This window comes from Oryzias latipes, chromosome 21, assembly GCF_053564925.1.
Source record: "Oryzias latipes strain Hd-rR chromosome 21, Olatipes_Hd-rR_3.1".
NCBI lineage: Eukaryota > Metazoa > Chordata > Actinopteri > Beloniformes > Adrianichthyidae > Oryzias > Oryzias latipes.
In genome coordinates, this window is record NC_136257.1 from 5,606,948 (window position 1) to 5,634,639 (window position 27,692).

General features: G+C 39.3%; 1 protein-coding gene and 1 long non-coding RNA gene across 6 annotated transcripts in view; one reads left to right on the forward strand and one right to left on the reverse strand.

Moving 5' to 3' along the window:
* The first annotated feature begins 490 nt into the window (after nt 1-490).
* sema5ba (sema domain, seven thrombospondin repeats (type 1 and type 1-like), transmembrane domain (TM) and short cytoplasmic domain, (semaphorin) 5Ba) overlaps nt 491-27,692 on the forward strand; it is a 210,072-nt gene continuing 182,870 nt past the window's right edge. For all 5 annotated transcript variants that reach the window (XM_011489256.3, XM_078939655.1, XM_020713350.3 and 2 more), the window contains exon 1: nt 491-843. The gene's annotated coding sequence lies outside the window, so the exon portion shown is untranslated. The remainder of the gene's footprint in view (nt 844-27,692) is intronic.
* LOC110016991 (uncharacterized) lies at nt 20,065-23,811 on the reverse strand. Its single transcript, XR_002872452.2, has 6 exons — nt 23,675-23,811; nt 22,153-22,233; nt 21,849-21,992; nt 21,585-21,758; nt 21,349-21,470; nt 20,065-20,885 (listed from the first exon to the last, which is right to left on the reverse strand). It is a non-coding gene; the product is annotated as an uncharacterized LOC110016991 (long non-coding RNA).

Below are 27,692 nucleotides of genomic sequence, written 5' to 3' on the forward strand. Positions count from 1 at the left end.
TATACCATTATTTCAGTTATCTGACAAATTCTAAATATAAATGACAAAACTCAATTAGCTAAAATAAATGAACTACAACCCTCGACTTAAAGCAAAGCCTCACAGAGGATGAAGGGGCCACATTGAGCTTGCAGACCCCCTAGTCTAGGTCACGAGGGTGAGAAATTATAAGGCTTTTTTTAAATCTTGTCCTATTTTTTTCCTTTTAAAGTCCGAAATAAAATATTAAATTATCAATTAACCATTTATCGTTACTACTGTTATTCAGTATGAACGGATAAAGCTGATTTGATCAGCTTATTTTGGCAAAACTGTGAAGAGAGCACCTGTATTCCCTTTGGGCTCTATTGCCAGGTTACCCTCACATTCACAAACATAATGCGGGAGGCGTCCCAGAAAGCCACGTGTGTCTGTGTGTGCGTGCGTGTGTGTGTGTGTGGGGGGGCTTCCCCAGGAGACAGTTTGGCTCTCCCAGAACCTCGCTAAGGTCCTCGGTTGCTTGTGTGTTGTGGACTGGCGCACAACTGCAACGCGCTGCCATCACTTCAGGGTGTCCGTGCGCACTTCTTCCTCCTCCTTGTCTTTCTCCTCTCTTTCTTTCTTTTTCTTTTTTTTTTTTAATCCTGCCCCCCCCCTTCCGCCCGGTGGTATCGCCCGACGGTAAAGCGGAGAGCGCAGTTGTCGGCTGCAGGTCGCTCGGAGAGGAACGCCGCTCCACGGACCCTCGAACCTGTTTCTGGTCTGCTCAAAGTGGCAGTCTCGTTTGCTTTTTTTTTTTTTTTTTTTTTTTTAAATCTCGTTGTGGCAATTTCAGCAACTTGGGAAATATTAACATCCTCGAAGGTAAAAAGAAAAACCACTTTCCTGCTGTTTATTTTCTCGGAGAAATACCTGAATGACTATAATAGCACTTTTTTGGGTGTGTTGTTCACCAGTTTGTCTGTCGGATTGACCATTATATACAGAGTAAGGGAGGCTGGACTTCATTCTTTGTGTTTTAATTTTGTTTTAAAAAATAGCACAATAGGAGAAAAAAGCGCACACACTCGAGAGCTGTGGCTAAGGCGCGTCCCGCTCCGCATAGCTATCTTCTATCATCTCAACGTCTTGAACACGCCATGCATATATATATATATATATATACGAATATTATTTCTATATTCTTTTCTTCTTGTTTTGCTCCGGGGTAAGTGATCCGTGCGTGGATATAAGGTGTTGTGTTCTCGCTTCTCGCCAGTTTGACTTTCCACTCACGTTTCATCCCAGGATCAGAGGCGCATTTGTGGACTGCAGGAGCTGCCTGTTCCTGCCTCAGCAGCGCGGGCTTGAACTTCCTTTGGGCTCCACGCTGCCCCACAGTCCAAGGCAAAATTCAAGTGTGCCACTTCTAATGCAGAGTTAACTTATTGAAAGCTTTGTTTTTACGTTTTTGCTTTATACTTTCCCATAGATTGCAATAATCTTGTTTGGATGCACAAAGGTTAAACTTGCAGTAAGTTTGTTCAATTCTTTTTGGTTATTTTGATTTTGTTGTTGTAATAATTAACTAATCATTGTTTACTTTGGATTAGATTAAACGTTCGTTCTTTGTCCGCTTCACTTCTAGGAGGACTCGTAAAAGTTAATATTTAATAACTTTTTTGGAGCTACAATTTGTGTGGCATTGTTTTTAGAAAGCATCCCAAACTGCACATTTAAAACAAATGAATAATTCTTTAATATAATTTCATAAATTTGAAGAGTCACAGCTGACAGAGGTGTGCGCAGTCGAACAACAGAGGGCAGTATTGAGCAGCTGTAAAGACACCTTCCCCAGGTGAAGTTTTGAACATCCAGTGATGGAGAAGCTGAGCTCCATCTGACTGGAGCGCAAGTACAGCAGACATGCGTGTCTGCTCTCCAGCAAAAACATCCCGGCTCACTTTTTTGTTGCCGCTAATTATAAATTTCTAGGTCCTCAGAGCCTACATTTAGCACACTTTTTTTTTCAAACTTAGAATATTAAATGCACTTAACAAAACGAGTCAAACTCTGTATTCCTTTGAAGGTTATTTCGCTGCAGAAGTAACCTTCACCAGGCTCTGTGAAAGCGACTGAGGCTCTCGTTTCTGCATGAGCCACACTTAATTTCCATCATCCGTAAAGGTTGTATTCATTAGCGCCTCTCAAATGCAACAGGTGTTGCTTATTAGTGTGTGTTGTCTTTTTTCCCAACGCTAAAGACTTTTGCTTTAAATTGAGGAGATTTGAGACTCCGGTTTCATTTCTCTCCTGCGGGGTTCAAACCAGCGTCTGCCTGGACTCTTCTTTGACCTTGCCCATTCATCACCACGTGGGAAAAGGCCACTTCGCTCCCATCGCTTGATGGATATTCATGCATCCTTACAGGTTTTGTCATGCCCACATGCTTGTCTTATGGATGATTAAGGCTTTTCTTGTTTGATGGCTCGCTTTAGTGTCCCAGATCAGCTCTTTTAAATGGAAAACAGGTTTTCATCTCTAATGAACTTATGAAGGCTCTTGACAGGCCCTGATGGGTGAAGGGGGGGGGGGCATTAAACAAAATGCAAACTGGATTTCTCTTCCCCTCTCTTCCTTTTTATACCATTCCTTCTTCTTTCTTCCCCTCGTGAGCGTGTTCTGTTTCATGTCGCATCTTCCTGCCACCTAATGTCTCCGTAAATAATCCACCGCCGCTAACAAATATAAGTGTTGAGTGGATGAGGCTGTAGTGCCCTTATCACATTTTTTAATGATGCCTATGTTGTAACTGTGTCAGGGGCCCGGAGTCATCTGAGCGGGACAAACGGATATGAGAGCTTGAAGATAGAAGATCTCTAGATAGTCTTCCATCTGGTATTAGCCTTTGGAGAACAGAAAAGCGGGGCGTGAGCTCCGCAGTCAGGCCTGCAAAAGATTTTGCGGATATAACATAACGATAAGTGTGATTATGTCTGGTCTCACACCGTACTGTCGGTTTTACAATCAGAGTTAGATAAAACCAGGAAATAGGAAAATATTTCTCTTTTATCACAGATAGTTTCGTTGTTCTTATTTTATGGTGGTTTCATCACCTGAAGAGTGGCGGAAACTGTAAACCGGTAGCTTCCACATCATCCTGTTGCTTCTGCTGTTCAATTGAGCAACTTTTTAAGCCTAAAAATATTTCCAGAACTTTTGTTGTAGTTGCAACATTTCTGCAGTTTTTTGTTGTTGTTGTTGCTGAGGATTGCAGGACCTAATGCTTCTGTTCAGGCCCGGATTTAGCCAGCCCCGGTGCAGGTAGAATATCAGTGTGCTGCGTGTGTTGAGTGTTTGGGATGTCGTACCCCTCCAAGCCCCCAGAATGCATAGAAAATGCTGCTATCATTTGATCAGTTTCATATATTTTCTTAAACTGCTGTATCCCTTATGGGGTCACAGGGCTGCCAGAACCATACCCTAGCTTCTGTGATACACCCTGGACAAGTTGCCAGTTTTTTGCAGGGTCATTCAATCTCACACCCATTCAGACAATTGATCAATCAACCTGTGATGCAGCTCTTTGGGAAGAAAACCCACACATGCAAAGGGAGAGCATGCAAACTCCACACAGAAAGGTCCCAGCTGGGATCTGCTGTGGGGCAAAGGCGTTAACCACTGCGCCCCTGTGCAGCCTTCTTATCAGTTCATCCATCCATATACCTGTCTTCTCCTTTGATCTATTTGATATTTATTTATGTTGCTCTTCCTCACATCCCCCTCCACATTTTCCGGGCTTGGGACAGGTACAAGCACTGTCTGTCCATCCATCCTTGTGGAATTTTTTTATTTCACAAAAGCCCCCTTTGTCTTATGTTTTTGTTGGTTTTTTTATTTATTTTTTTATGGAGGGGCGGAATTTCGAGGGGGATTCCTTCTCCTGGTGCTGAACGCTGTAGAAAAAAGAACAATGACTTACCTTCAGGAAGGATGTCCTCAGCTTTGTAAGGGGATGGAGTCTGTCTATCTGAGGCATCGCGGTCGGTTAATCAAGGTTTTTCTTCTGTCCGGCGTTGATTATGTGAAGGTGAACAAGCAAAATATTAGGTGGCCACACTGAGAGCAGGATTCACATGGAAATGAGGTCAGGGTGCGCAGAGTAAAACAAGCCGGTCTACATTCATAGAGAGGAGAATTTTTTTAAGGTGTTTCAAGAAGAGACTCATATTGAAATGTCCGTTTCTTCCACTTTTGTTCATTAAATGCAAGATTTGAATTAGCAACTCCTGATGATGTGACTTCACCTCTCTCAAAGCAATCTCTTAATGTCCCTTCTCTACCAGAATGTGATTATGTTGTCCCACACCGCCGACTTAAATGTCGCTGTTTTATTTTGTTTTGGTGCGCCTTTCGATCCGAACCTGGTTGAGGTTGCACGTTTGATTGCAGACCATATATTCTAAAGAAAGGAAATCAGCTTGTTGGACAACTTGAACGTTTGATTGCTCCTTTTTCCGCTCTTTTTATGTGTGAGCAATGGTTATCAGGCTGTGGCCAATTGCCCTGTCAGCAACAAGCTGCAGTTTGACAGAAGCACTTTGCTTCACCTGTAGGGAATCTGCGTTTGAGTCCAGCGGCTCCTTTTGCGCTGTGGGAGAATGTGTGTGTTCTCGTCATAGCCACACACTTTGAACTGGGAGGACAGCAGTCAGAGCCACTGGGTTGAAATGAATTATTCCTCAGTGTCTGTCTGGGTCCCCCCACCCACCCATTGTTTCTGAATGCACTTGGTGTGGCCTTCACCCGCAGTCTCAGTCTGTTTGAAACCTGGCCTTTTTCTGCCTCAACACACAGCTTTGCTGTCTGTGAAATCCAATATGGAAGCGACGTTTCTCTGCTTTGTCTGTAACCCAGCTAATTAGAGCTTTATCCGACCCAACAGTCTCAATTTGTTTGTGGGACGCCATCCTGTTTGTTTATGCTCCACTTTCTTCTCTTTAGTTCTGCACCTTCACAAACACACAGTTAAATAGGAAGAAATGCTTTTGCTCGATATTTTTGGGATTTTACTCTGCTGCCATTTCACGTTCTAATTAGGCAGAACAAGCAGCCAGAATATGTAAAATCAGCACCACTATTAGATTTTTAAGGCTGAAGCAATTCATGCAGAAAGAGCGGATTAGAGTAGTTTTTAAAGACAATAAAGTATTTATAGCTCCGGATTAATTGGACTCACATTTATACATTGAAGGATGTTTTTTAGGCAGTTCTTCATGTGAAACCAAAGACGTTTTCATCCATTATTACAGCCCATCTGGAAATTACAGCAGGTATGTGAGAGTGGAAGAGGTTTGCAAGTGTGCTGTCATCCATGCATGTGCGCATGCGTGCATGTCTGAGCAATCCGATTTTTTTTTTCTTTGTGTGCATGCAAAGAGGACGTGAAGGCATGTGCCTTTTTCTGTCCCACCGCTCCTCTGTTGAGCCCCAACAAGGTTTGAGCTGGGTGGGAATAAAAGTGATTAAAAAAAAAAACCCAAAGAGAAGGTACTCCCACATTTGGTTTGTGTGTGTGTGTGTGTGTGTGTGTGTGTGTGTGTATATGCACATGTGTGTGGTGAGACGGACACTATTTCCATTGATGCTCTGGATGTATGACTGAAACCCCCAGACCCTTTTAGGAAGGGAGCTCATTCAAGGCTTGATGTGACCCGGAGGACGGGGTTAGAAGATTGTTGTTGAGCCCTTTTGTGGGGTCGGTGGGAACATTGTTCCCGTTCAGTTGCTTTTATGCCATAGAGCTGCTGAAGTCGCTAGGCTGGATGGGCTTTTAGGTTGTCTGCTTCATTTTAAAAGTCAATAAAATATGTGAGTCGTTCCCCGTTACAAGTCATTAAAATGATTTCAGAGGACATTTTCCACAGGCTATGATTCATACTTTGTGATTTATTACAAGCTGAGCTGACCTTTTAACAAATATGCTGAGATTTTAGAGGTGTAATATAGAAAAATGAGTGTAATATGCATTTTACTGGGAATTAGAGACTGAATAATTATGTGACATATTGTAATGCAAGCCAAGTACATGGGTTTTGGTGACAAAACTGGGATGTAAACAAAGGACAAATCAAAGTAATGCTTAAAACAACTACGGTAATTACATTTTGGCTAGTTTTATATTTTGATCTAGTTTTACTTGACAGATGGATTTTTATTCTTTCAAAATAAATGATTGTTTCACAACCTTGGCTGTTTTAATTTGAAGACTCCCATTGTATTTATATTTGAGGAATATATCCTAAATTTTTTGGCCTGCCCTCAACAATCTCTTTTAGATCCAGTCACATATAAAGAGTTTAATTATTTTGTTGGAGTCTGAATTACGAGTCTTGAATTATGATGCATTGGCTAATGTTTGACCATTTTTTCGTCTATGCTACAAATAGGAATGGAATGACTTCATGACAAAGACTTCTTGCTCATGTTTGATGCAGCAGAAGGAGAAAAAAAAACATGACTAAGTGTGTTATTGCAGTGCGGATAGGTTTGGAGGTTATTAAGGAAAAGCATACCTGAGTTGTTCATAACTTAAGTCACATTTTCATTTACTTTGGTTGGTTTCCAATGTTGGACTTTGACTTACTGACCCTGATCGGCCTTAAAGAAGGCAGATCAATGCATCTACAGTCAGCAGGTTGGGTGTTTGTGACTGCACTGCTTTGTGTTTGTTCAAATCTTCATGTGTTTTTGTCTAAAGTGGTAAATGTCAGTCCCAGTCCCATTCACCCATGCACACACTGATGGCTGCTCTGCAGCCAAAAACTGATGCCAAACTATAACCACCAGGAACATTGTGGGGTTCCGTGTCTTGCCCAAGGAAACTTCAGCACATAGGCGAGCAGGGCTCTACCGATCAGAGGTCGACCTGCTCTACCTCTGCAATTGACACAAAGGAAAATCATTTTTAGGGAGTTATTTGATAAGATTGGTGATGGTCCAGCACTAAATAGAACTCTGTAAAGTTGGTAGTTTATTGCATGGCATGATAATAATTTGTCCAAAAAGAATTCCTTTCTGTGATCTGATATTTGTCTTTTCGTTGATCATGCATGTTTTAAATGCGGTTACTTTAAGTACAAGCTGAAATTTGATGTTTTGCTTACAAGTTAAAGAAGTTAAAACACTCTGACAAGTTATTTCTGTAGAATTTAGATTCTTGTTTTTATTTGGAACAGTCCCAAAAAGAGATTCATATTCAGACCGACTCTTGTATATATGGTCTTGCTAGTTTTGGTGTTGGAAGTTCAGTCAGATGCAGCACAAAGAAAAGCATTGTAAAATGTCCAGTATTGTGTTCTTGTGATGGTGTCTTCCTTTTATGTATTTTACCCATTTTACTTTGTTAGTATCCGTGTAAGTTGATGTATGAATGCTTGATTAAGTGATTCTGTGTTTATTTAAAGTTGAGAGTGTACATTAGGTCTGATTGCAGGTTGCAGGTTCAGTTCCAGCCTTGCTTCCCATGTGTTAAAGTGTCCTTGGACAAGACACTAAACCCCCCATTTGCTCCTGGTGGTCATGTAGTGGTCAGCACTTTCGCCTTAGGTTCAAATCCCAGTTGGGGACCTTTCTTTGTGGAGTTTGCAGGTTCTCTCACTACATGCTCGGGTTTTCTCCCAGAGTCTAAAAACATGCTTCGTAGGTTAATTTGAGTCATTGAATTGCCCCTAGGTGTACATGTGTGTGACTAGTAACCTGTCAAGGGTGTACCCCACCTTCGTCCAAAAGCAGTGACCCCAAAAACTGGGTTCTGAAAATGAATGGATGGATAGATGGTTACAGGTTGGAGCCATGTGTGTCAGCAGGGCTGCAATTAGTGTGTGAAAGTGTGTGCATGGATGAATAGGACTTTGGGCCCTAAAGCAAGAAATGTTTACCATTTACCTTATACCAGATTAGTAAATTAAGCAGTAGAAAATTTCACATAGCCCTAATCTTTCATTTTTTTAGTTGTAGTGTGTTGCACTTTTCTTGATGATTTAAAGTTTTATGTTATACAAGAGTAATTCGCACAAATCCCTGATAGCCAAACTTGTTGTAGTCACAACAAGGATTAGATCTAATTTGTGTCTTTGGATGAAAAGTAGTAAGGAGATTCCCTTACTCATCTCACAGTTATCAAAGGTGTCTCAGACTTCTTTTGAACAGTTTCCATAAATTCCAATCCGTTGAGAAAAATGGTGGATCACCTGCAAGAGGCTAGAAGCCTGTAAAAGCAAAACATGACGTCTAGGCTTTTGAATGACAAAGGGACACTGCGCTTTCCAGCACGTCTGCCTGATCCAAATCCAAGCTTTGATTCTCACTTTTTAGCTTCTGTACTTTTGATACTCGTGACAAAGCATCAGTACGAGATGAGCCAAGAGGTGTTTTGAGGTCTTTTACAAAACATTATCCAGTGACAGATGTGAGCAAAAGCATAGATTACCTTTCATTCAGAGAGAACATTTTTGTGGTTATTCCACATTTTAGGTGTTTAGACATGCCAGCATTTGAGGCCAGCATATAATGCATTATCTAAGTCAGTTGTTTGGTGTTTATTCACCACTCAAGCCTAATCTGCATTAGAGGGGAAATACTGTGTTTTGTCACTGTTTAGTTTTTCTGTTGCCAAAGTTGTCTTGACTATTTTTCCTTTTCATTGGTTTATGATTGTTTTTGTTATTTTTAAAGAAATATTCTGGTCTCTGATTAGGTCAGGATCTAAAATGTTGTGCTAGTGGTTGAAGTTACTTTAATAATTTCTTATTAAAGTGTTGATCATCAACAACGCATGAGAGCTGACTTTCTCTTGTGTCTAAATATTAGCCTCTGAGACTGTTGGCGTAGATCACCACACATTAGAGCTCAAGGCAGGGAGCTTGAGGCACATTTTCTATATCACATATAAGCTCTTTTTCCAATGACATCTTTGGCTCAGATCATGATTCACAACAACTTGAATAAATAAATACTCAGAAATCCAACTTTTTTCTTTATATCTTCTCCATTATCAGTAAAAAGCTACAAGAGCATATTAAAAACTCCTAAAACAGGATCTTCATCTGAGTGGGTCTTCAATAAAATGACCAATATTTTTGTTTTAATATGCATGCCAGCTTTCGTGCGTAAAGTTATTTTGTTTTTTTTTAAATCTCTGCCAAGTGTACCAAGCCGGCTAAAAAATGCAGCTGAAGTCCAATGTGTCACATTTTTCCCCTCAGCTTGAAGAGTTCAATTGTTAACACTTTTTCTTTTGACCCACCACCTCACCAGCACCGCTGAGTTTGGTTTGCGGTTGACTTGGGTTACCATGGTGATAAAGGTGGCCCTCAGGGGGCCAGAGGCTCTGTTTCAGAATGAGGCAGATACAGAAAGAGAGGAGTGTGACAGTGATTAATGTCCTGGCACAAACAGAGACAGTTACCTCTCAGAACCCCTCAAGTCACCATCAGAGTATTAAAAAAGTCTCCTTGACCCCCCCCCACCACCACCCACCACCCTCCAGCCCAAACCTTTTACCACCATCTCCCACCACCACAGTAAAAATGAGATGAGTTTAATTACATAGTGTAATGTGGGGGAGTCATGTGACAGTCAGGTTACAATTCGGACACAGCCTCAGTCTGTTAACAAGGAAGTGAAGTGATGGAAGACCAGGGGCCGGCGTCTGTGTGATGGAGATAAGCAGCCAACCGTGCACCCTCATCCCACCCCCCCTACACCTCAACAAAAAAGCCTAACAAACACTGTTTCTAGATTTTTGGGACGAAAGGGCTTTAGTACGGAAAAGCTTTTGTACACTTCTCACAAACATCAGCTTTTGCATTAGGTTAAATCTCTACACATCCGCATGCAACCTATTTTAGCTTCCAATTAGATGCACTTTGACTATAGGCACAACTTCAAAGCTTTAGCTCTGCACCTTTTCCTTTTTGATGTTCCCCGCGTCAATCTCAAGGTCGATTAAAGCTCCTTTTTACCATCTTGGTCCCTTATGGGATTCTTGCACATCTCTGCAGTTCTCCCTCTTTTGCCCTTTTTTTTCCTTCATGACACTTTGGCTGAACAAAACCTCTATTTGACCACTATGTTGCAGTGTTTGAGCCCCAGTTAACAACGAGTAAAAGCTTTGCCCTTTGCTTCTGCAGTGATTTCTACACCTCTTCCAGCCACTTCAAACTTTTTGAGAGCTCTGTGACAGGAGCCTCCGCCCTGTGGTCTCATATTCTGATAACTCTGGGGTATAATCCCAGAATTGCTGTTTATAAACGGTTTATAAAGATTTATGCATCACTTATACTTCACTTTTCTGTCTTTTGGTCTGAAACAAATAGGGATTTTATTTTCATACACATGTTTTGGTACACAGGTACTGTGAAATTGGAGGAGGAGTACGGTTTATCGCGGTGTAAATCAGCTTGATGGTAGGGAGAATGTCTGCTTCCGCAAACAGCGGATTGCTCTTGCTAGTCTTGGCCAGCAGCCCCATTCATCACCGTCCACGAGCAGCTTTGTAACTATGGCTGAGGTTCCTGAATGTAAAGTGTTGCTTCAAACAGGAAATGCATCCGTAAACTGACATCTTGGCAGATCAGTGGCATGGTTGGGTACTCTCAGTTTAAAAATAAATATATAGAAATGTATACACACACACACACACTCAGCAGAAAGGTCTTGGTTCCAATCCTGGCTCGATCTTCTCTGTAGGAGTTTGGATGTTTTCCTCATGTATGTGTGGGTTTTCTCCAGGGAATCCGGGTTCCTCCCACAATCCAAGGACATGCTTCATAGGTTGATAGGTGGCACTAACTTGTCACTCATGTGAGTGTGTTTGTTTGTGTAGCTCTGTAACACACTGGAAAGCAATGTCAATAGAGTTATATGCATTTTGATATGAAAAACAAAGCAAAAACGTAAAGAATGACAGTCATTTGGAAATAATGGTCCTCTTCAAGCAACAAACGGATTTTACTCTTACTGCTTTTTTCATGATAGTGTTAAGTCTCTTATGGAAATAAATATAATTGAACAAGATAGTTCCACAGCCATGGTGCATGGTAGGACCATAGACATATTTAATGCAACAAAGGTTCTGAATGCTAAAAAGGATCCCTTTAGTGGGAAGGGCACATTGACCTGAGGTTGCTTTTCACAGCAACAAACAACATTTGAGCAGGACAACGATTTGTTGGGTTTACCCACTAGTCCACTCACTTGCCAGTAAACAAACAAGGAAACAGAAAAAAACATCCCTAAAACTATGAAAAATTGAGTTTCAATAAGTTCAAAACAGCCAATAAAAAAAAATCCTACAATTCATAGAAAATAAAGGAGTACATTGAAATATTATTTGAAGCCAGATTACACCTACATGTATTGTTTGTGTAAAATCAAACTTTTTAGCAAAGTGAATTGCTCTTTTTTGCAACTTGCCTCCAGTAGATGTTGGTGGAACTGCAACATGCATGTATGTGGTACACTTGGGTATGCTTTAAATTCAGGAAAGGGCAGTGAGGGGTGGGGTAGGACTATATCTTTCCCATCAAGGTAGTCCAACCTGTGGTGCGATTCAAAACCAACCACTTTAACTATCTCAAAATAAATAGTAAAACTGTTATTTAAAATTAAATCGAGATCATTTGAAACTATTTGTAATGCCTATTTGACGTTCCAAGTATATCGTTTGTTGCAGAAAGAGTAGATGTATAAAAAGCTGCATCATCAGCATAAAGATGTACCTTAGCTCAAATGCCTTGAACGTAATTACCGGAAAACTTATGGAAAGTTCAACGTTACATCTCGCTGCATGCCTCAGTTACCTCAAATACATTTGATTTGCGTCTATACACCTGAAAAAATTTAGTCCTACATGTAAGGCAACAACCTTGGGGATTTAAAATATGAATAAATGCATTTTAAATTACAGAATGCATGTAAGTACTACTTTTCTCTCAAGCTCTGCTGTTCATTACTTCTTATTCTAACCTGTCTTTATAGTCTTTTTAATTTAAATTCAGAGATCTGACCCTTTATCTCAGCAGCAAATGCAATTTACATCCTCCTGCAGGGCTTTATTTACTTGATTATGCTACAATGGTTTTGGTCTGCTGAACACCTGGCTGCACAATGAAGATGCGTTTGCCACATAACCACTTCAGAAACAGCAATTATCCTACAGGTCAAGCGGCCCTCTGTGAGTTATTTAGACGCATGCCGCTTTCTCATTTTCCGGATTGTAGTCTTCCTTTTCCTTTCACTAGTAGCACTTTATGACACCCTCTGGTAACAGACTGCAGGAAGCAAGAAAAACACACACTTCAAACAAGACTTTCAAAAGACTTTTAAATTACAGCAGAAACTTTTGCTGCTAAAACTCTAAATTGTTCTTTAAGAGCTTTGAGATAATTAAAGATCACGAAGTTGGTGATTTTGTCTTACTAACACCAGGAGTCTTGAAGTTGAGTCATGGCAGAAGTTTAAAGTCAGCTTTCTTGTTTCTTGTCTCATGGTTTCTGAAGCTGCCACATCAGTCAAATTCAAGAGATGTGATTTTTTTTCATTTATTTTTTGTTGGCATTTTTATAATAGTGCGGAAAGGCTTGATATAGCCCTCAAATGTGAAGACATTAAGGTTTTATTTCATTATAAAACGGCCTCTGTACAAGCTCTGTAAAGTATAAGTAAAGACGAGAGGACCCTTGTAGATTCTCTTAAAAATATATGGGTATTCATATAAAAAAGATGGTGTATTTAAAAAAAAGGACATCAACCTTAAGTGTCAGTATTGAGCTCTTAATACAAAATCAGTTCACAGCATCTTCTAAGTTTAAAATATTGTAGTTCAACTTTTCTCTTTAACTTTAGCAGGAAATCACATGACTGTCTATGTGACCCACTTTTTTTATTGATCTGTTTTCCAAAAAAGAAAAGTTACTGTGAGATTACAGTGGGACAAAAAAGTTTAGGTTAGTCTACAATTAAAGAGATGAGAGAGGTCTATACATTCCATCATTAAACCGTGGGAGACACATTTAAATAAAGTATCCTGGAATAATCTTTACTATGGATCAGTTATTCTGTCATTTTTGCAGAAAAGCAGCTCCATAGCATGATATGTCCACCCCCATGCTTTACAGTAGGTTTGGTGTTCTTGGGATGAGACTTAGCATTCTTCCTTCTCCAATTACAACATATTGTGTTCATACTAGAGTTTTTTCAATTATTTGTGTCGTTAATATAGATAACTACTTAAAAACAGGAGCCAGTAATAAAGGTAACAGGTGGGGAATACAAGAGCTTCTTAAAGCAACAGGCCTATGAAGGACAGTATTTTCACTTGTAAGTAGGTTTTTTTGCATTAAAATACAAATGAATGTCATTTTAAAATAAAAGATAAAGTGGAAATGGACTCAGTGATTGTAAAATTAGGTTAGTTTGTATATCAGCTACTAAAACCAGGATTTTCTTTGAACCCCTTGATTTTTTTATTTTAATATATTTATTTCAGTATTAAACAAGTTCTTTTTAAACTGTTAGTGTTGTGACTGTTGGAAGTAACTAGCCTATCAAACTTTAGGTTTGAAAATGTCTCAGTGAAAATGTAATGGGTATTGTAATGCTGGTGGGTAATGTAATGGTTAAAATGTGCACATTCATGAGGGAAATCAATAATAAAAAATGTAACAAATGCCCGTGTTATGCAGAATACGTGTTCACACTAAATCGGGAAATGCGAGCCAGAAGCCTTTTCAACACGACACAATTTAAGGGTTTTGCCTGGAAAGTTGAAGGGTTTATAGGTTTGTGCAGGACGGATGGGATGCTGTAATCCTAAATGTTTGGTGTAAATAACAGAATGTCAAGCTGTAACCAACAGGTGCGTGTGTTTATGACGCTGCAGCCGAACTCCTGTCAAGCTCTTTTCACTGATCATAAAAAGCAAAGCCTTTGACTGAAGGGCAGTGGCCTCAACAGTAGAAGTCAGCTGCTGTTCTTGAAAGCAGATGTCGCAGGTTAAGGGTGGAAGGGAGGGACAGTCTGTATGCAGATGAAGACGTCACCTCACTGCACCTTTTCAAAAAAAACAAAACAAAGGACCTAATCTGTTAGTATGTATACAGATGTTTCCCTGTCACCTTTGGCAACTTACAATGTGCTGCTTGGATGCATTTACTTATTCATTGGATTCAAACGTAATCAGGATTTGGGGGAATTCTGATTTGTGCAGATTAATGAAATCTGGTAGCTTTAGTGGTACGCACAGCAGCCTGTTTCAGCCACTCTAGATGCCCTCCTGCTGCTTCTGACAGCATGCCACTGCTGGCACAATGCCCAGACGTCCTTACCAATTCACAAACCAGCAGTGATGGCGGCTGGGCCCACGCGTGCTTTGACTTTGCTGAAGATGTGCTTCTATTCATTAGGGCAGTTCAAACGACACAGGGCTGTTTATGTTCAGTGGCAAGAGGGGAAAACCAAGACATAGAGCCAGTGCCTTGCACCCTGGGCCTGGCAGTTTGTGGCGTCTGCATTTGATTAAAAAGTGTCCTCTCTTGATTTTTCTCCTCGCTCTACTCAAAATAAGTTGAATATTAGCTGAAATCAACTGGTGCATTATTAACAGGTGTAATCATATGCATGCCCCCTTAGCGAAATTGCTTTGATTTGATAATGTTATCAACAAATCCACTATTCCAATTAACAAACTTGTTGCAAGAATAAACATAGATTTTCGAGAGCATGTTAGCATAGAAGGCTACAAGGACAATCACTGATGAAGCTTACGTTTCCACAAAAGGTGGAAAGGTCCTCAAGGATGATTTGTGATTAAAATTCCTCTGCATTGCTTTTGATGGAATTACATATCATTTTTTTATTAGAGTCAAGTCAAGTTTTAAAGCAACGCAGGTCTGTGATATGACCTTGCTCTTCAAAAAGAGGTGGTGAAAATATCTTTAAAAAAAAATCTGGGATTAGTCTGGCCTTTTATCTTGCAGCAAGCATTATAGTGCTGGAAGCAACAGACTCCATAGTTTCCTGGGCAGCAGGGTGTTTTAGTGTGGTTGTGTGTATGATCAAAGAGTGCTAGAACTGCCTTCTAGAAGCACTTAAGACACCAGTCTGGCACAGGACTTTGACCCAGACCAGTGTCACCATTTTGTCCTATCTCTTTCTTAAACTGATGTCAGACAATGTGCTTCAGGTGCTGGACTTCAAAGCAAACTTTCCAGTAAAAGAAAGAAAGAAATCATAGTAATAGAAGATGTGTAAACGTAACGAGAGTGAGAATAAATATCTTGCATTTCTTTGAGCACCTTGCCTGAACTTGCACTTGTAAGTGATTTTTTTAATATACCGTATATTCTGCACTAAAATGAGAACTTAAAAGGTTTTTCAAAAAATGACACTTAATAATTCTGGTTGTGTTTACTGATGTCGAACCGATTTTGAGGAGGTACACTTTGCCCAAAAGTTACTAACAAGGTTGGGAGTTATTGTAGTCTTAGTAACGTTTGGTTTAGTGAAATATAATCTGTTTTTTTTTTAATGTGTTGCAAACAAAGTTATGGTGTACACTCTGGACAGGTTGTCAGTCTGTTGCAGGACAATCTATAATTATAAATTATGCATTAGTTCAAAGTGGTTGCACTAAAACCAATCATTCAACAACTAATGAAACTACTTTTTGGTAAAAAGCTTTTACTCAGATGTGTTCTCCATTCTTTTTGTCTTTTGTGATATCGCCAACTTCAATGGATCTGTTGAAGTTGCTCCTGTATGTTTTTTTGTTGCTGACTCTGATTTGGCTTCGTTGCAAAACCTCAAAGCCATGTTAGAACCTAAACTGAAAAAGTTTTGGAGTTGTCTGATGTAATCAAAGCAGACAGAGACCTGCGCGTCATCAGTAAGTGGTTTTCATTTGAAGGTGGAGAGGCGAGCTTTCACAGCGTTTAAAAGTTTGAATACATTTCCAGCTTCTGTGGAAGCTTCACTTTTTGAGTGAAGTGAAGCAGAAAGTGCACAAGGGTTCTGTTAAGGTTGGTCTCATTCACGCCAGATCGTATTGCAGTGAGCTCTGATCTGCTTCTTTGAAAGGGTGACAGTAAAGGAAGACTTTAATCTGGGCTTCATACATATGTGCACAGAAATAAAAACTCTTTCTTTCGTCTTTTCAAGGCTGATGAAACTTGACTTTGTAATTTATCACCCTTAACTGACTGTTATTGACTTATAGAAGTTTCAGACTTTGCTTTCATCCAATGTCATTTGTCTTATGCTTTAGCCAACATTTTGTCTTTGTGAATGAGTTGGAGACACATCAACAGATTGACACTGTTTATGAAAGCCGTGTACATACTTATTGAGACAGTCCAGTAGGGCTGGTTCACTATATGAGGGAAACTCACGATTTGTGATATTTACGATCAATATTGCGATGACGATATAACTTGTGGTACATTAACAAATAGCAAAACAACCAAAAATCATTTCCATTTCCCTGCAACTGTTTAATTTAAATAAGAGTCAATGACCCTCGTCATCTTAGGAGGCGAGCATCTAACATACAAGGGCTCCGTGGGATTGGTCAACAACGTGGTCGAAAGCATAACAAGATTTATTTGATTCCTTAAGTACCTCAAGCTGCCATAAGATTGTTTAAGCACATTTAAGGTAAATTTGCGTATTGCACAGCTTGATATTGCGATAACAATAAATTAGCAGTTTGTTATGCAGGTCTACAGTCCAGTGTGAACACTAAATGCTAAGAGGATGGTAAAGAATGCCTGTTTAGCATGTTCTTGAACGCGCATCACATAGTGGTGTGAACGAAGCTCAACACTTCTGTTCTTCCTTTTACTCTCCCTCAGGGCATACTCTCTTTGAACCCAAATTAATAGTCTACTTTACTGCGTCTCATATAATTTGAACTTGTCCTTCCACTCTGCAATCCAGTCCTAATTGCTAAGTGCTTCCATTTCAGGAGTTGTTAAGCAAACTGGGTGCATGACGAATGAGACTGTGGCAGTAAACACAGAATGGCTTTATCAAAGCCTTTTTAAGTTGAACTACCGTTCTGAAAGCCAGGAACTCTTACCTGTTGTCCCTGGAGAGGAATTTGCTGACAGATAGGGGTACCGTTTATCTGTCACTTTTTTCCGTTTAGCATCATCCTCGCTCAACAGTGATAGATGAGGTTTCTGTTCTGCACTTGAAAAGATTGATTGGGAGCTCGACTCCCAGCCCCAAATGGTTTACGTCTGGTGTGTCATGCTCTTGTCTTGTCAAACTTTCAACAGTGAGCCCTGCCTTAAATTCCCTCTTAGTGAATTAAATGTGCATTCCCCTCATCCACTTACATATTAGTTTTTACCACCCCAAACTCCTTTTTGTAGCTTTGTTTTGGGCTTGTTTTGACACTCTTTAACATGCTCACATGATGTCTCTCTCTTACAGATCTTCTGCTTTTTACTAAGCCACTCAATTATTTGGCTCCTTCGGTCTGTGCTCCAGGTGGATTTTCCATTGATTAAATCCAGACGTGGCCTGCACTTCTGAGCCTAACTGAAAAAACCCAGCTCTCAAAAATGAATCACCTGCTGCCCTTATCTATCAGTCCGTGCAGTTTCCACGTACATGCCTTACTCTCTGAGCCATCAACTCTAAAATGAAGTGAGTCCTAGACTGATTGTGTTTAGACTTTGGAGACAATGAGGTGATGTATTGTGTGCCTGAAAGGTTAAGTTGATGTGTTTGGGGTTGGGAGGACTTCAAGCAGCGTTTCCTGCAAATTGATATTAAAAGTACCTATTTGGAGAGTTCAGACATCCATTGCATTGAAAGACCTGGTTTGATGGCCGTGCTCTGACAGCTTAATGCTCTTAGAGGCAGATTGTTTTGCCACGTAGGACTTCCTCAGCAATTTAGCAAAACATTTTACTGACTATAAACATCAAATCTAAAATAATTGGCCAGAATACTGTACACACTAAGTGGTTTATATCAAGAAAAACAATGCTCACATTTAAAAAATGTCAGCATTAGTTAGTACTCATGGGGCAAACTTTTTTTTTTCACAGCACATTGTCCTGATTGACAGTTGACCATTGTCAATCAGTTTCCTCCATTCCTTGTCTCCTGTACGGTACAGAAAGCATTCTTCTTGCCAAATTTACACTACTATTTTTGATCGCTAGAACACTGGTTTTATTCTATAATGCTGGACTTTTTTTTTTTTTATAAAGATTTAAGCTTTGAGAGTGGGAAAAGTGGGAAAATTAGGGTTGTGAATCTTTCCCTCTGTCATGATACGATACGCACATCGTGATACATGGACTACAAATTCAATCATAACAGATTTAACATGCTTTGTGGCAATACCATACAGTCCAATTTTTTGATTGAATTACAGTATATGTCTCGTAACCTCAAGTGGATTTTAAAGCTGAAGATTTGCTGACAATTTCCTGCTATCAGCAACGGCCGTGGGACTCTCTATGTGAGTCGGAGAAAGACAATCCTGTCTGTTCTTGTTGTCTTCCCACCTCTTTTAGATATCTAGATATGTGTCTAGACAGGTATATCTAAATATTTATAATGAATTTGGTATTTGAAACCATAAATGAAAATGCCTTTTAACAGGAAAAACAATTTTTTCTTGCTGGCACATTATATTTTCTGTAACAAAAGCAAAAATGTCTATAGTACATAAAAGCTTTAAACAGTCAGACCAACCATTTTGGGTCTTTTAGACTGTTCTGTTCTTTGTGGTATAAATAATTGTGACATTTTAATTTGTTCAGACATTGTTTGCAGTGCTGTGAAAACAAGGGTTATAATATGTTTAGTGCACTCAACACACATCCCTCTCTGTAGGTTCTCCTTCAACCAGTTGTAATTGACCCGACTTGGCAGAAGCAAGCTTGTGATGGACTTCTTTTTGTGTGCTTCAGATGCACACAAACATGTAAAGACAGTAGAGACACAACAGGAAGAAAGACTGATAAATTTGGTCAGACACTGATTATTTACTTCCTGGTTGATTTGATACATCTTAACCAACATAATCTTGTTTACATCTGTGATTTTTATCCAACAATGCTGTTACTCTGAGTATTAGATCGATTTTTTGATACGTATCTGTATCCTTTACAACACTTGTAAAATGGTAATGTTTGTCTGAGAAAAGTGTTTAAAATGTGTAGTAAGGGGTTTCACAGCCTTAAAACAATTGTGATAAATGTAAAAAAAAGGTTTACTATTTTCTGGGTATATATTAGAACCTAACTTCAGAGATTAACAAAGCACTACTATAATTCAATATGTTATAAATGGCATTGTCTTTGAGAAGCAGATATGAAAATGTAACCCTTGTGATATCCTATAGGAGTTAGGTCATCTAGACCAGCGGTCCCCAACCTTGATTGCGCCACGGACCGGTTTGACGTATTTTAAAATTTTTTACGGACCGGTATATTGCATGTGACGGACACACACTGCAGCAACGCTACACAGCAAAATCAGCAGTGTTAATTTAACTCCCATAGTGTCAATTTTAACACTTTGCGAGTGTTTATATAATCCTCACCAGCCCAGTGTTAAAATTACACTTTATAAAGTGTTACTATTTTAACTCTGCAATAGTGTTACATTACTGACATTCTTAGTGTTATTTTTGACACTTCAACAGTGTTTTTTTAACACTAAATTGTGTCAAAAATTAACTCTTATTCTGAGTTGATTCCCATGATAAGTTTTTTTCCTGTACTTTAGTGCCTTTAAAAGACTAGTTTTATCTTACGTTAAGTTTACTTTTATAAGTAGTCAAATACAAAACATAAAAGGTTTGTTTCCTTAATGTTGTAAATATGTTTATGTCAATATATACATACAAACAACCGACGATCAGTTGAAGCGTGGCTTTCTTTGATTATACAGAAGTAGAAGCAGATACACAATCATCTTTTCCTACCTATCCCTAGCTGCGTTGTAGGTGCAGCCGCCTGAGAAAACACCAAGTGTAAAAATATTTTACGATGTGAAAGAAATATTATGACATTTGAGAAAGCTTTAAACTCTTTATTAAGAGTAAGAAATCCTCCAAGCACAATAACATTTTGAGCACAAGGTAAACTTGACCATCATTACAACAAAGACAGAGGTACAATATAAATGCTGTTGTCTTCACTGTAGGCACTTTGTAAGTTGAATGGCCTGTGAATGGCAAGACTGTCTGCTTTAATGAAATCATTTTCATTACTAACAAACACTTTGTACGCTCATAAATGCTCATTGAAATGTGACCTCAGAGTTTCATCTGCCGAATTTACTTCTGTTGTGTCATTGAAAGAAGCCTCAAATGGTTCCAAGTTTGCTGAATTACCACTCTGTAACGTGAACAGTTTCCAAATGCTTTTTGAAACCAGAATAAGTTGAAAACTGACGCCTACAACAACCCTGTGCACAAAGCAACTTAAACCTGGTGCTTGGATAAAAACTATGGTCAAGTCTTAAATGGATTGTCAAAGACTTACAGGTCACATGAACAGCCTGACAAATGAAACACTTAAACATTTTTAAGCTAGTTGAGCAGTTTAGCACGCAACTCACGAACTCTCGGAGACTCGTCTGTTGTTGTGACATCAATGTTAAAGATGGTTGTTTGAACAAAAGTGTAGAGCTGGACCAGGGATTCCTCATAGGACAAGTTGAAAAAATAGTGGGATTTAAACAGTTCATCAAACGCGCCCAGTGAACTAGTGGCTTGGCAGGGAATGAGCTGTTTGTCCACAACGATGTTGGTCTCAATTTTGTTCTGGGTTCTGCCAATGGCAAGGTTGTTTGCCTTCACGTTGTTGCAGGTGTTCACCAATGCTGCAACATGACTGAAAAAGATTGACAAAGATTTCAAAATAAATAGATATTTTAGGACATGATAGTTAGTTCTTGGGTGCAAACATTATCTCCAATTTAGAGAATTCAGGCCAGACTGAGATAGCTCAGACATGTCCAGGGGAGAGACAATGAGTATATTGGTAAAAGGATGCTGAGTCTAGAGCTGCCAGAGGTCTTGAAAAAGACCAAAGAGGAGGTTTATGGATACAGTGGAGGAAGACAAAGTTAGCTGGTGTTAGAAGATCCAGAAGACAGGTGGATGAGGGGACAGATGGTTTAATGGAGGAATATTTGGTTAGATAACTGTCAATTAGAAATGTATGCTGAAACACAAAAGTGTGCACAAATTAATATTTTGCACAACTTAAAATAAAAAATATGAACACATTTGTGCCTACACCTACCTGTGGTTTTGTTTTCACTCCCAGTTTGTAAATATTGTAAAACACATACCTTATGAAAGTGCACCATTTTAGGCACAGCATCATTGGGGCTTATTTTAATCCTCTTTCGTCCTGCTGTGGGTGGCAACAGATGAAGAAGGAGCAGCAGTGAAGCCATATCACTGTCCCAGTCTATCAAAATATAAAAAAATAACAGAGAATTTGGGAAGAAATTATTATTATCCACTCTGAACACAGAGATAATACAGTGTATACTATCATATCTATAGACAATGTAATGCTTACTGGTCTCATCATTCTCTGCTAATTTTTCAGCAGCTTTCAAAAGTTGAAACAATTCATTTGTCCGTGTCAGGTGTTTGGCCTCCTCAATGATTTTTTTGCTTAGCTCTCTAAAGAAGTCGGTCACACTTAAAGTGACTGACTGTTCTTCAGGGAGGGTGGATGGACATGAATGTTCTATGGGAGAGAAAGGGAAAAAATGTAAAAATTTGTACAAGAGCTAATGATAAGTTATGTGAAATCATTCAAAAAGTTACTGAAACTTACTTTCTGATATGCTGTCACAAACAGTCAGACACAGGTCAGGTTTGCTTTCTATAAGTTCAAGAAGAACATCTTCCTCCACTGCTGTGTCAGAGACGTCAAAAATGTGAAGCTCAGTTCCATCCGGAAGTCCAAACTTGTTTTTTACTGGAAGAAAAAATTGGCATGAACGAAAGAAAGAAAAAAAGTAATAACATCGGCAGTAATAAAAAAATGTCATTACATTTGATCAAATATTCCCAGCTTCCTTGCATTTTAACAAAGACCTAATGATGTAAATATTTAATTATACAGAATGCCTGCTCACCTTCACAGATGAGATCTGCATAGGTAAATCCTGACTGTAATCGGATGTATTATAGCAGCATAGTGGCAGTTAACAGAAACTCTTAAGGAAAAAAACAGTACTTTAGTTTCACAGAATTAATTTGCTCTTAGACAAGTTGAAGCATAGATAAACATTTTTGTTCTAATGAACACAATTCATATCAGTAATACTTTTAAAAATGTCTAATAAGCAAAATCAACTTTTCCTAGCTTTCTTTCATAAAACAACTATTACTTGATCAAAAACGTGTCTGGAGTGATTTTCTATTTAACTGACGCACATGCACACACAGAATCTCACCCATCCTGCGACATTTAAGTATTTTATAATAAATAAGTAGCAAAAAGGTCATAAAATTACTGTGTATTTTTTGTCTCAAAACGTTTTCCAAAACGCGCCCCTGTCAAGCCTCCAATGAATGTCCATTCTCGTCCTCCTCCCCCATCTTTAGATAATTATGGCGCGAAGCAGAAGTTACTTTTCTTATTAATGCTCAAATCATTTTCAATTTAAAAATGTGCTTTTGATTTATTCACACCTGTAATTGAGAAAAAGTCCAACCTTGTACCATAGTTATAACATTAGATGTTTAAAGTCCCACTACTACTACTATATTTCGGATCCTTGTTGTGACAGCGCTCAGTTGTCTTTTAACTATGTTGGGGGCGTTTTTGGCGGTTTTAGGGTCGGTTCAGCGGGGGGGGGTTTTCTCATGAAAATACCGTACCGGCCTAAGTCAGGCTGTATGGCCGCTGGAGTGCCGCTATCCTTTTTAAACTGGAGACGCAACAGGCAGAGACGGCGCTTAACGGACCCGGGCTCTGTCATACAACCTGTTGTTGGGGGTTTGCCGCCCCGCCCCGCCCCGCCTGTCCAAAATTGGGTTAAGAAAATGAATGAAAGTTTGGGAGCAGAACTGTGTGTGGGGTGGGCGTGTGTGTGCTTGTGTCAGCGTACGCAGCGCCCCCACCCCGAGGACATAGAAGAGTTTGGCGGTTTTCAGATTACTTTGGGCTGGAAACCGGTAACACTACCGACACTGCGTTATGCGTACAGTTTAGATACAGATTCCAGCGCAGACGAGACAAAGACGTTCATCGATCTATTCGTCTGACGGTAAACGCATGAGGGGGGCAGAGCGGAGAGACCGGGTCGCGCATTTTAGTAACTGCGTCACATATTTGAGTTTTTTTTTTCCGAACGGCGCATTTTTGTCTGCTACAATTACAATAAGAAATACTAAGAAACACAGTTTTACATATTACATTATTTAATTTCCAATATCATCAGAGAAATGCTACAAAATATGTTAAAAATACTCAAAAAAAAGGCGATTTTAATTGGAGTGGGTCGCCATGTAACACTGAAAAACTAGCTAAAGAAAAATAGCGCGTTACTTAACATTAAGAGCAATAAATGTATCGAAGCTAACTAATATCTATCGCATTACAAACATGCTTTATGTTTATAATAGTGAAGACATTTATATATTTGTTCTTACCCTTTTGAAATGAATGTAGCAGACGACTTTCCTCCTCCGCTCTCCGAGAAAAAACCGCCAACAGAGTTTGAAATAACTCCGTCAGCCGTTGCAGCACAAAGCTCCGCCCCCAAATCTGTTTTAACACTGGATGTGCTCAAAACAACACTAAGATCAACACTAATCAACTCGAAATATTTAACACTGGAAAATTCAACACAAATCAACACTGCAGATTTTGCTGTGTACAATAGAGGCAGAGACACGTACCCTGCACTTTTATTTTGAAACGCAAAACATTGTACATCGCACATGTGTCATCATCGTCCCCCCCTCCCACACCCGTGCTCAACCCTATTTTGACCAAAGCAGGCAAAGGGGATTGATTCCCACAATTCCCTGTGGTACCAGCTCCGAGAGTAACCCCTGGCTGCAGCCTGCAGAACTCTGACAGCAGACCAAACATGCATGTGACCGACACTACAACATAATAAAATAATATGATATGACCTGCATGAAAACAGTGGTATTTTCAAAACATAACAATAAACACGAATTTTGACGAGCAACGTCCTCTCTGCCCGCAACGCTCTCTGGTCACTAATCGCTATGATAACGTTTAAACATGCCTTCAAAATAAGTGCTTGTAAAATCCGACTCACCACAATGCTGAATGGTGCGTGGGAATATCCTGCTGGGATAAATCTGTATTTTAAGTAGGACTCCTGATACTGTCTATTAAATGTAGCTTTCTTTTTTTGGAAGTTGAAGGCTCATCTTCTGTCTCCTGGCTGGGCCTTTTCCACTTGGCAAAGAAACTTTCCAAAAGACGTTTGTTTTTGATTCATTTTGCTAGCTCCTGGGTTTTATTTTAGCAGTATCCTATCACGTGACAGAGAAAAGCGCCTTGGCCTGCGTCAAGATTGACATAGACGGATGTAACGGAGAATCTGGCAATTTTTCAAAATAAAACATCTTTCAGATTAGGTAATAAATAAAGCGGAAGTAATGTAAATTATTTTATTTTTTCTGTGCGGCCCGGTACCAAATGACCCCCCGGACATTTGGCCCCGGGGGTTGGGGACCGCTGGTCTAGAACCCACAATACAGTGCGCTGAACCTTTTTTCTTCAATGATTTGTGATCTTCACTGGTGTCCATGGATTACATGAAATCTTCTCCACCTTTATCCACCTTTGTCATGGTAGGGAGAACACGTCAATGTAAGGGTGGGGTCAAAGGATAGCACAAGGGTTAAAAGGTTCTGCGCAAGTCATGATACATATTTGTTGGTTGGCAGCCATTACTTAGTTTGAGTGACATTAGACGGAGTTACTGTTCAAAGCTTACACAGAGATTTGACCTGAACTGAATCCATCATAGAGTTGTCAGGCCTATAAAACGAGCTTAAACGTCACTTTGTGTGTTGTCCTCAAATAGCCAGAAGTCTGGGTGAGTGCAAATCCCTGCAGTCGGTGCAGAGGCTGTCAAGCGGGCAGATTAATTTCCCACACTTTTAAAAAAGTGAATACTTATCAATGTAATGTGAAGATATTTAAGACAGTCAATTGTTATTGGTTGGCTACTAAAACTGCAAAACACCAAGAGAGCAGTTTGTCCTGTAAGTGGTTCCATGCACTCCCATTAGGTTTGTTTTTCACATTGCGAATCATGGCTGTGTTTTAGTGTGCAGCAGGGTGAAAGGGGTGTTAATTTAATGCATCCCATGTATCAGGCTGATGGGGACATTTTAGTCAATTTTCTGCTTGTAATTTACATAGTGGAAAGGAATAAAAGCACATGAGCACAGCTTCTGCAACAAATAAAAGCATGCCATAAGGCAGCTGATTCCCTCTCTATTTGATGTGATTGCAGTACAGAATTTAGTTTTTGCTCTCAGAAAGTTCTCCCCAAATGTGTTTTTTTAAAGCTTTGGATTCACATTGTGCTGCATTTCACTTTTATTCCCCTTGTTTCCTCCTCCTCCACATCGCCCACTATCTTTCTTTCTTCCTTCCACAGCAGCAGCAGTAACCCGTCCTGCTGCTCTGCTGAGCATCCTTTTTCCCTTGTCTGTCCAACAAGGATAAGTTAGGAAGGTGTCTTTTCTTATCTTTTCACTGGGAGCTGCTGTCCCCTGTCTCAGTAAATTGACTCCCTCCCTCAAAGTGTAGCGACCCTTTGAAATAAACCTCCTTTTGACCTTTTTTGCACAAAACTAAAAATGCAGCTGGATTTTACTGCTACGTATGAAGCTACAGATTTTCTTTGTTGAGATACAGAAGTGAAGAGGATTACCCAATTTGCAGTGTGATTTTACATTCACACTGCATTCACATGTTTTCACGTTTGTGAATGCACTAAAAGTGTATTCTTGAACATGCTAGTATCTCTACCCCACAAGGTTATAATAGTTTCGGATTTTTTATTAGTTTTAGTTTTTATTTTGTTTTGAATTTTTGTTTTTTAAATTTATTTAGTTTTAATTAGTTTTTAGAGGCAGCTTTATTAGTTTTTATTAGTTTTTATTTTTTGAAATTGCTTCATTTTAGTTTAGTTTTTATTAGTTTTAGTGTTAGTTTCAGTTTTTTCTTTTTTTTTTGTAAATTAGGATATTTGTCAGGTGCTCGATTCAAAATCACCAGAATAAGTATTTTATAATAAAAACTCAATCAAAGATACATTTTGAAACACTTATTATTCAGAGGACACAAGGACAACCATCCTTAAATTAAAATACAACAGCCGATAACAGCATTACGTTATCTGCTCTCGCTTCCTTTTCGGGGGAGGGCGGGCGGCAGGCTAGCTTGTCTAGGTACTGTTGATTTGCGTTTTTGTGTGCGCTTTTTAAATGTACTTTTAGATTCGTAGGGTTTTTCCCTTTGAGGAGCGTTCCATAAATTTTGTCTCCTGCTTCGACTACAAGGCACTTACTTTTGTTTTCGACGCTGTTATATTCAAAAAAGTCCCAAATAGGACTCTCCCGCTTTCTCCCAACTTTTAATGCAGCCATCACGCTCATGTAAATGTCTATGACCACGCTAGCCGGCAGTGTCTGACAGACATCATGTGACGTCACAGACAACGTGATGCCGTAGGGGTCAAATACACAGTAAAACTAGCAGCGTGAAGTAAATAGACTTTATTTCAACCAAAAAGACTTATGTATTAACAAAGACGAAAACGAAGGATTTTTTGGGGTTAATTTTAGTTTAGTTTCAGTTCGTTTTATTCACACAACAAACAGTTTTAGTTAGTTTTCGTTTTTTTTTAAACTCTCGTTTTTATTTTTATTTCAGTTAACGAAAATGTTTTTTCAGTTCTAGTTTTAGTTTTTTCGTTCGTTTTCGTTAACTATAATAACCTTGCTACCCCATACTAGCGCTTGACCTAAAACCGTGTGCTATTCCGAAACATGAAAGACTTGTTGTCTTATATTTCCAGCCGGACACAAATCAGTATTAAGAATTTTTCTGCCACGATCAATTTTCAAATGAATGATGCTTCTGTCATTTAGTAGGACGACATCCATAAGTCACTACCATATCTGAGTCCCTGATTTGTCAAAGTTCAATTTGGTTTAACTTTCAACACCCATTCAATGGCTGCGTGACTGGTACATAGAACCCCAACACGCTTGTAGAAACTTGAAGAAAACGCATGAACACGAGTTCAACACGACTGCCCGATACAAACTTTTTCTTTTTATTGAAGGTGGTAAATGTTAGGCTATTACAATTTTTTATCACCATGCAGCTCTACATTATGCCAGAGAATAGGTTAAGAAAAAAACGAAAAGATTAGAAATGTGACAGGCTGTGGGTGGTTGACATGCTATCTTCTCTCATGCAGGATATCTTTAAGGAAAGGGTGGAGGAGGGTTATTGTTTGGCTGCATCACTGTTGAAGACAATTACAGAATAACAAAAAAATACACTGTTCTTAAGCTTTCACCATTGTTCTGATCAATCACAGTCACATGGACGTGCATCCTGTCCTTTTTTTTCATGAGATAAACACAGTGGGTTTAAACTATC